The sequence below is a fragment of the Ochotona princeps genome, chromosome 12 (genome assembly GCF_030435755.1).
Source record: "Ochotona princeps isolate mOchPri1 chromosome 12, mOchPri1.hap1, whole genome shotgun sequence".
In the NCBI taxonomy this organism is placed as follows: Eukaryota; Metazoa; Chordata; class Mammalia; order Lagomorpha; family Ochotonidae; genus Ochotona; species Ochotona princeps.
Genome location: NC_080843.1, coordinates 32,319,093 through 32,329,548, shown reverse-complemented (window position 1 = coordinate 32,329,548; position 10,456 = coordinate 32,319,093). Strand labels below are relative to the sequence as shown.

The window sequence follows — 10,456 nt, the reverse complement described above, 5'->3', positions numbered from 1 at the left end:
ACTCTTATTAAGCTAAGTCTTAAATTATCACTTGCTTTTCAGCACAGTGTCATAGCAAGTTAATTCTCCACTTGATGTGACTGGCATCCCATACGTGTACCAGTTCATATTCTGACTGTTGAATATCTGATCCAGCTCTCTGCTTATGGTCTGGTAAATCAGAAGGGGATGCTTCACATCCTTGGGGTCCTGCATCCGTATAGGAGACCAAAAGAGGTTACTGGCTCCTGGATTTAGATCACCACAGTTGTGGCCATTTGGAGAGTAAACCAGTGAATGGAAGACCTCTTTCTCTCTTTCTCTCTCTCCTTCTTTCTCTTAAAAAAATAAACTACTGGGCCCAGTGCCGTGGCCTAGTGGCTAAACTCCTTGCACTGAATGCGCCCAGATCCCATATGGTCGCCGGTTCTAATCCTGGCAGCTCCACTTCCCATCCAGCTCCCTGCTTGTGGCCTTGGAAAGCAGTTGAGGATGGCCCAAAGCCTTGGAACCCTGCATCCACGTGGGAGACCTGGAGGAGGTCCCTGGCTCCTGGCTTCGGATCTGTGCTGCACCAGCAAAAAAAATCAAACTTTGGATTATTGTGGAATGAGGAGTCTCCTTTTTTGAAGGAATAAATGTCATAAGAATCCCTTTCATTCAATACTCTTGTTTCTCTTCAGATCGTATAAATCTTTCGCCTTTTACTAAAGATTTCCGTGGAGAAGAATCCCTTTCATTCTAACTGGACCTATTGGAGCAGTTCTCCAGCATTTTGTATTTACTGTTTATTTCCCTGCCTTCTCATAAGTGAGTATTCAGGAGATGGTTTTAAATCTAACAGAAATCTAATTAAAGAGAAAAAAATCACTACTCAAAAATCTTAGTGATTTATATACATGCTAACACGCTAACTGTAGCAAACAAATTTTGTTTATGTCTTCCCTATTATCTGTCCCCACTGTTTTCTACTAATGTAGAGATGATACGATACAATATTCACAGTCTTATAAACATATTGTTGGGCAAAGATGACAGAGATGGGGCAGAATCATCAAGCAAAAAGTGAAAATATTCATTATTCTTATAAGATATAAAAATATATATATAATGTAATGAATCATCAAACAAGACACAGAAGTTCAATGTGCTAACTGAATATCAAATGATTCTGTGAATTCTGTGTGTTCCTTTATATTAAGCATTTTTTAGTAACATCTGCTATCATTTTGGTATGCAGAGTTAAAACATGCTAGATAGTTAGGAATTTTGTGTCCACACTGTGCGTGACATAAAACATTGTACTGAAATGATATGAATGCTAATGTTACTAGCAACTCTATGAATATTTTCCTGACATAAAAAGATAAAACATTATCTATTCCATAGATAATTTGTAAGTTCTACAACTTCAGAAAAAATGAATACATAGTTTACATTCAGCTGTGATTTACATTCAGAAAACCAGAAGTAAAATAAATACTGCTACTGACAACAGAACAAGCATTAAATGCATATGTAACAAAATCTTTCTATACCACTTCGAAGAAAGCAATGCTGACACCTCTAAAAGATTAGTGAGGAATGGGGCTTTTCTTTCTGTTTCTGGTTGTTTATATATTGCTTCTTTAAAGCCAGGTTAGCCATAGCAATAAAAAATATACAGAAAGGATTTAATGGTATTAGTGAATACACACACACACACACACACACATAAATCATAAGCGTTGTGGTACTTACATATTTCAGCATTGTTAGGTAAACAGCAACTGTAGCTGCTGAGCCAGACCTAGTGTGTTCCCCTGTCTTGATCCATTGAGCCAATCTCAAGTTCCCTACTTCAGCTCTCTAACATGACCACTCCAAGGCAACAGAAACCTACTGTGTGTCTTTTATGGCTTTTTCTAATTATGCCCCAAATCATATAGTTCAGCCATATCTGCAATGGTTTCTGGGCAAAATTTATTTTTAAAAAATCTTTCAGGATTGTAACAAACCTTTATTTAATAAACGGTTCCTCATAACATCTTGTGTCCTTTTCTGGCAATTTTTATGTCTAACTTCGGAATTACAGTTCCTATACTATTCTGAAAATATTCCTTCAATTATCTAGACCAAGTATCCATATATAAAAATTGCTTTGAAATAAAAGTGGGTGTTCAAGTTTATTTAACGGTGAATATTTAAAGCAGGAGATATGAGACACATGTAAACTCAAAAGCATTCAGCCTTATCTACCAAGTATCTTCCTGAAAATCATCAAGTATGTCTAAAATTAATCAATTTGTATTCTTGCATTTACAGAAACATTGGAGAATGGGTTAGAATAACCAACAAGCTAATGTGAATTTGAAAGTATTTTTCAAATTGTTTCTTTAAAATTGAAGGAATGAAGCATTTGAAATACTTTAGACATCATAAAATATCCCTATTTTCAGGAGCAAAATAAAACACACTATAATCATTATGATGCTTTGCAACACATGAAAATGTGCCAGCTCATCCACCACTGGACATTCTTAATGCTAAATTTTGCTTTACTCAATGAGCTAAACTGGAAAATGCTTCATTTAAAGCCTACTCTAACCATTCTATCTAGTTTAGCTCTTCATTAAACAATGGAAGGAGCCTATGTTTTTAAAAAGCACACAGAAAATAATCACATAATTTCAAAAACACGATGGCCATCTCGACATCTGTTCACATTTCTTTCCTTCAGGCATTTCTCACCCCTAGGCTTTTCCCTTGATTTATCCAATTTCTATCTTTCCTCACCAGCATTTCTGTGCTACTTTTTCTCACCACTCCATATGCTTAGGATGTCTTCCAGATTACACTCATCAAGTTTTTGCAGCCTCCTCCATATCCCCCAAAAAGCAACCTGCTCAGTCAAACATTCCAACCGTGACCTTTACAAATCTGTATTTCTCATACTGACATTAAATTATTCCATTTGTTTTGTGCCCCTCTGGGCACTTGCACCTTAAATCAGAAATTGATTATTAATCAATTGCAGAAGGTTCCATAATTTATTAATCATATTGTGTATGAATGCTGATTATTTTTAATAACAGCAACTCATTATACCCTAATAATGTAGCAAAGGTGATAACATCATTACCATGTTAATACAATAAATTATGATGGTTTTTATGCTAGCTACAGCTGCTATATTAACACGGGGAAAAACTGCGACTCCATGTATAAATTCTTATCGAACATAGTTTAGATATATGATTGGCCCTCCTTATCTATAGATTCTGCATTCCTGGGGAAAAAAATCAACCACAAATTTAAAATTATTCAAAAATAACATGAGCAGCTTTTTTTCTCCTTCGTGTTCGTCTCTGAACAACACAAGTATTCATACGCCATTTAATTTGCATTAGGCATTATACAAGACCAAGAGCTGATTTAAAGTACACTAGAGCATGCACATATATTTTATGTAGAAGACTACAGCATTCCCAGATTGTCCTGTCTGTAGAAAATGGTAATGGGACAAATCCTTCATGAGTACCATGGGTCAGTTGTGTATATCTACAAAGATACAGAAAAGTACTGAAGTTTATAAATTGAAAGGGGAAGCCAGAAATTCAAGGTCAGAATGATTTGTACTTCTATTGACTGAATTTAAGTCATCTGAATAATTCTGAAGTTTCTCTCATTATTAATACATATTTTAAATTTCTTTAAAAAAAGCTAAACTGCATGCCACCGTTTTAGATAAAGGTACACAGTACTCACATCGCACTTTTTAGCTCTTGAAGTGAGTACTAAGAGCTTTAAATAAGAGAAGGCGTGGTTCATCTCCCATCTGTGCCACTGAATATACACATTAGAAAAGTCCCGTCGTTTCCTCACCTTTGATTTTCTGTTTAGTAGATAGTGATAGAAGCGATTGCTCCCCCTACCTCACTGATTTTAAGTCATTGCAAGGACCACACAACATGTCAAAAATACTTCTGTGGAAAATGAGCTACTGATCTGCTTAAGAAACAATCAGAAAGTGTGAATGATACAAATTCAGAACTTTAAAATAATTAAGTGGAGGCTTATCAGTTCTTCAGTATGTCACTGTGTTCTCTGTAAGGATTCTCACTCAGAGGAGGTCATTAATAATATCCTCGGAAAGTAGAATCAGTTACTAGAAAACATTCAGATAAGTTTTCACAAAAGAGTAGAAGAGAGACTACAAACAATTTCACTACGAATTAGCAGAAAGATTCAAATAATTATTAGTGCTCTAAAGTTCAATAATTCTATTAGATGGCTTTTAAAATCTGCCTTTACAGGACAAAATTCTAGTTCCTGGTGTCTACTGCTGCTGGACCATGAAAATATAACACTGTTCATAAAAGGAGTGGCATATTCACTTGATTACTTACTGCAGAGGTAAGACCAGTCACATGTACGAATTTGTCAATAGCACAGTCAGGAAATGTGAGCTAATCAGAGGTAATGGCACAAAGACAAACTGATCAGCTAGAAGTGGTGTACAGGCTGACTTTCAAATGCATGAATAAATTAAGCTAACAAAGCCAAACTTCAAATCTTGAGACCAATGTAAGAAAAAATGAAATCAGGCAGGAAGACCATGTCTGGGCTTAAAAGCAGAAAGGCAGCTGGGCTTATCCGGTTAAACCACTATTGAGTATCAATTTAAGTTCCAGTTTTTCTTCTTACTATCCAGCTCTCTGGTAATGTAATAAGGAAAACATTAGAAAGTTGCTGGAGTTCTTGTGTCCTTCTACCTTATGGGAGACCTGGATGGAGCTTCAGGTTCCTGGCTGCAATCTGGGCCAGCCCCAGCTGTTTCAGTCAACTGGGGAAGAGATAACCAGGATGAAGATGTCTCTCCATCTCTCCATCTCTCCTCTCTCTCTCCTCTCTGTTTCTCTTCCTCTCTTTTCTTCCCTAAGATCCTCTCACCCTCTTTCCCTCCCTCTCTATAACACTGCCTTTCTAATAAATAGAGTAAGTATTTAAAAGAAACAAAATGCAAAGTCATGCTGAAAGCCCATAGTTACTATACTCTTTTAACATCGGTTAAAGCCAAATCATTGCAGTGACAAGTATGAACTAAAATCATAGTATCTATGGAAATATGCATGCTAATATAAATACATTATTGTTTTAGCTGTTTATGCATATGCTTACTTATTGGTCAGGACACTTCTTTATTTATTTTTACAAATCAGTTTACCAACAATCAGTGTGAGTCAGACTGCTTATGATCTACATCAAAGAACTGTAAAACCTAATATACTTTTAATACCCTATGTTATTCCGTAATGGGGCGGAAGAGCAGAGAAATCTTCCATCTTCCTAGAATGTGTGAGAAAGACACTTCTTATTTGTTAAGATTTATTTTATTGTTATTGTTAACTCAAATATAAGGAGAGGAGAGACAGAGAGGAAGATCTTTCGATCGATGATTCACTCCCCAAGTGTCAGTAACAGCGAAAGCTGAGCAGATCTGAAGGCAGGAGCCAGGAGACTCTTCCAGATCTCCCATGTGGGTGCAGGGTCCCAAGGTGTTGGATCATCCTTGCCTGCTTTCCCAGGACACAAGCAAGGAGCTGGATGGGAAGAGTGGTGCCCATATGGGATCCCGAGTGTGCAAGGTGAGGACTCTAGCTTCTATGCAACCACATCAGGTCTGGGACAATTATTTGTTATAAAATGGTATCAGGTACTTAAAGTGGCATGGTCCAATACTGCTGCTATATACATGGCTATTTAGATGAGAATTCCTGAAACTTTCAGAAAACTTAAAACAATTTATGTCTTAACCACACTAGTTAATTTTACTTTATATTTAATAGTCACTTATTGGCTTGAAATGCAGAGTTACAGAAAGAGGGGGAGACACAGACTGCAAAAAATGGAACAGAGCCAGGTCATAACCAGGAACCTGGAACTCTGCTTCCTCTTTGGATTTCAGAGATTCAAGCACTTAGCCTATCTTTTACCAATTTCCCAAGCACATCAGCCGGGACACAGTTCAAAAGTGGAATAGCCCGGATGTGAACAGCTACCTACATGGGAGGCCAGAGTCACAGGTGGCGCCTTAACCAGCACATCACAAACCTTACATTATCCATATTTTAAATGCTCAGAAACTAGGTGTAGCTATAGTAGTCATCTAGACATAGAATATTTCCAGCACTGCAGCAGTTTTCAAAGACAATACTACTTTGTGCCTTGTAATTCAAATATTGACAGACTAATATAAATTTTATAAATAACAGGGGTATCTAGAGTCACACATAAACACAATAATAACCCTAATAACATTAGAAAGTATTCTCAAGTCATACAAATGCAAGGACTATTTTTTCCATAATAAGCATTACGTAGAATAAAAAATGAAACTCAACAAAGTATTTTAACATCAAGAATTAATTAATCTAAAAAAATTTTGGTTAGGGTAGGTGGCCTGTAGTTGTGTTGTAGAATGTGGTGCTATTTTTTCATGTGTGCCATTGACAGGTCACTGTTTACCACTTTCTTAAATCTGGTACCTATCACATACTCAGTCCATGTTTGTAAAATGCAGGAGCCTCCCCTTACCCAGATCTAACGAGAGGGAATTCAGCCTCTGCTTTAACACTTCCATTGGCAAGTAATTTATCAACTCATATGGGAAAACATTCCAATTTCAACAGTGCAGTTAGAAAAAAGTAACTGCTTATATTAGATGCAAATTTACCTGCTTATGTAACTTCCACTAATCTTAAATTTTATCAAAAAAGTTTAAGGAAAGATTTTTTTTTTCTGTGAGACAGCCTTTTAAATACTCACAAGTGACTGTAATATTTGGCAAACCAATTGTCCTTATGTAGCCTCATTTCCAGGCATTTCTTTGTCCTCTTCTAATTTTACAACATCTCATAAATGAAATGTCCAAAACATTACTTTCTCTTCCAACTGTTCCGGTGAGTGTGGAGGACTATAGTAATTACCCCCCATGGCTTTGTACAGTATCTTCTATTAATGATGTCCAAGACTCCATTAGCTTTTCTTGGCATTCTCATCACAGGATGACTCACCTTCCACTTATAATTCACTAAGAGTTCCTAAGTCTTTAAGACGAGATGTTGTCAAAGCATGACTGCTTTGTCCTTGGTTCTTCTAGTTGTTTCTTGTTTTTGAGTGGATAACTTTATTTCATGTCGCTTAATGTGTATTGCTTCTATTGCTCAAGATTTTCTACATCAAAATGACCAAAACAAAAATAGGGACAATATCTCAAAATATCACTCCAGGAAATTCTTGAGAAAATCCAAATATTATTAATACTTTAGAAATCCTACATACATCACATGTATTTGAAAATTTATATTCAATATACTATCCCAATTCTAGAAAGAAATAAAATATGTTAATATTGCTTTCTTCGACAAAGTCATATGTAGAATTCCTACTGAGACCTTACCACCCAAGACCTGCCTGATACCAAATGACACAGATTTCCTTCAAGAACTGGATCTTTGCAGCTTAAAAATATAGATGATACTTATCTTTTATACCCTGAAATATAAGATAATCAAGCAGGAGAGTAAAAATACTAATTTTTAGCATTCTAATAAATAAATAAAATGTGTTCAAGATACTATTCTAAATGAAAATACCTCTTTAATCTTCTGGAATTGTAAAACATGTACTCTGAATGATGAAAAACAAGAAGCGAATTTCTTTGCATCATGTTACAAAGGGAAAATACACTGTCTCTGATATGGAGAAGTACCAGATTGATTAGAAATCCTGATTAACATTTCTGGAAATCTAAATGAAACAACTAGGCACACTTTGATGATGATTATTCTCACACAATTCTCACTGCAGAAGAATCTGGAAAATTATTTGCTGAAATGTGTAGTATGATGTAAACCCACACTAAGAATAACAAGTACATGAGTCATTTCTTTGGCAACCCTTAAGAAAAAATGAAGGTACTAAAAAGACTTAGCCCTGTTTCTCAGACATGTCCTACTTTCCTCTCCTAAATTCTCACCCTGGGTCACCTCCAGCTCAAGAGACTAATCCCAACATTCCAGAGGGCAACAACAGTATTCTTTGCAATGAACTTTATGTGATTTCACATCCATTCACATTCTTCATTATGATAATAATCTATGAGGATCTCTATTTATATAAAAACTAACAACAAAATAAGCATGCCCATATCACATTCTCAAATGTTGACTAATGATCGATGCTAGAATCACCACCTAGTCAGTCTCCTGGTTTGACCCGTTTATCTACACAGAACACTGCGCAATTATTTCAATCGTAGATATTGATCAGAGGAAGCCATGTTGTCCAGATCTGTGTTCACGCTACACCTTGGATTTTAATCAAAGCACTGTATATGTAAAGATATTTGCACAGATTGTATGTGTGTTTTCAGAATCCTTTGCCTTTCAAATGGCAGCATAATACTGTGAGTTGCCCGTCTAACACTGTAGCATGATTCTCTGTCAGCACAGTGGACTGTCAGAATACATTCATAGATTGCAATAATGTGTATCACAAAGAATACAGGATTGTGTTATTCATATGTGTAATCACCCATGGACTAACTAGAAATAACAGTGGTCATATTATGTAAACATTAATCCATAATATGCAAATGAATATAAACAGAATCAAACCGAAACCTTCAGAATAATGTTTACTGATTTGTCCCTAAAAAAATCCCTTTCTTAAAACCAAATTTTCCTGACTTCTCAAAAAACATTAAATAAGATCAAGGATGAATGCATGGAAAAGTTAATGCTTTCTCTCTTGCATTTTTGAAGATGAACCACAATATAATCTTATTCTGATTATTTGATTTATATTCTCCCAAGGCCATTACTGCCTCCTGGCATCATTATATGCTTGTGTAAGGTTTATATGGTGTCTCTTTTAATTGCTAAACTAATCTATTCAATGACTGCAAATCTAATGCATACTGGAACAGGCAGACCATAAATTCCCTCCTTCAGATGTGTCCTTGAACATGTGTTTGCCCTGACGAAGAACAGAAACAAAATATGAGTAATGAAATGGGAAGAAGGGTTTTCTTCAAATAATAGAGCCAAGAGATCTTAAACAAATAGTATTTCTGAGATTCTAAAGGACTTTGTTGGTAGTTAAAAGACATAAAAGATGTTTTTTCCTTCACATTTTCATAATCCATCTTTCTGATATTACAGTTAAAGCATCCAGATATTATTACCAATGTGCTATGTCATAAAACAGCATTAAATCATTCAGCATAATTTTAATATAATTAATATGTGTATAAGTTGTGTTTAGGTATTTAACCTTCACTTAATTTAATACTGTTAAAAATGAGGACATTTATTAATAGTTAAAACACTTATCAAAATAGCCTTAACTCTATTTCCTAATCTTAGTTCTAATATTCCACACTAATTACAGGGAGATTAAGCAAAATATTTTGCTAACATACAAACACACAAGTTAACAGATTCACATTACCATGCAACAAATGAAATCACTGGGGTGGGTGTTCGATACAGTGATGAAATCCCCCATTGGCACACTCAGATCACAGCCTTGCCTTCATTTCCAGCATTGTGCTCATGTGCACCTCTCAGAAGCAGAAGAGGATGGCCCCATCATTTGAGGTGCTTTACCCAGACAGTAGGCATGGATGCAGTTCACAGCTCTTGGCTGTGGCTTCTCCACTAGTCAGCAAGTAGACTAGTGGAAAATAAGGAAGAAATATTAATATTGAATAAAAGGAGGTGAGGGAATGTTAGTCTAAAGTATTTTGATAAATTACATGAAAAACAGATATCTAGGTAACTAGTATATACATATGTTCACCTGCAGCAACTGTGAAATGGAGCCTCGCATACTGAGAAGTGAAGATGCGTTGCAGTATGCATCTCTACTCCAGAATAAAAGGAGGACTCCCAAGGAAAGTATTCAATATATGCTGATGATAGGGTGCTGGATTTTCAACAACTGTCAATACCAACACTGGCATGATGAACTTCTGACTATTGCTGAAGAACTATATTTTTGTAATGCTATGAGAGAAAACAGTGTGGAGAGAGGGAGAAGGGGAACAGAAGTGGAAATTCCTGAACCGTGGAACAACATCACTAAAAATAAAACTTTAAAAAAAAAGCTTAAAAAATAAAACAAAATATTTTTAAAATAGAATGTAAAATTGAACCTGCTACATGGAACTATTTATTCAATTTTAATTACATCCATGTATTTTCAATGTTAGCTAACTCATCATATCATATCATATCATAGTACAAATAGGTTAAAATTTGCCAGTCATAAAAGAGAGATATCACAACATCTGAATTTTGTTTATGCTATTAATTTTTCCATCACTTACTGGGTCAGATAGGTCATCACTTCTTTTATGAAAAGCATATCTATCGTGAAACTTTCTAAGGGCTGTCTTTGTAGCTGTAAAGCCGCTGCCTGCAACACCAGT

The 10,456-nt window shown here is 35.6% G+C and overlaps 1 non-coding gene across 1 annotated transcript; it reads left to right on the top strand.

The window, feature by feature from the left end:
* The first annotated feature begins 642 nt into the window (after positions 1-642).
* LOC131481614 (U5 spliceosomal RNA) lies at positions 643-756 on the top strand. The gene has a single exon (XR_009246445.1). It is a non-coding gene; the product is annotated as a U5 spliceosomal RNA (small nuclear RNA).
* Positions 757-10,456: the final 9,700 nt, after the last annotated feature.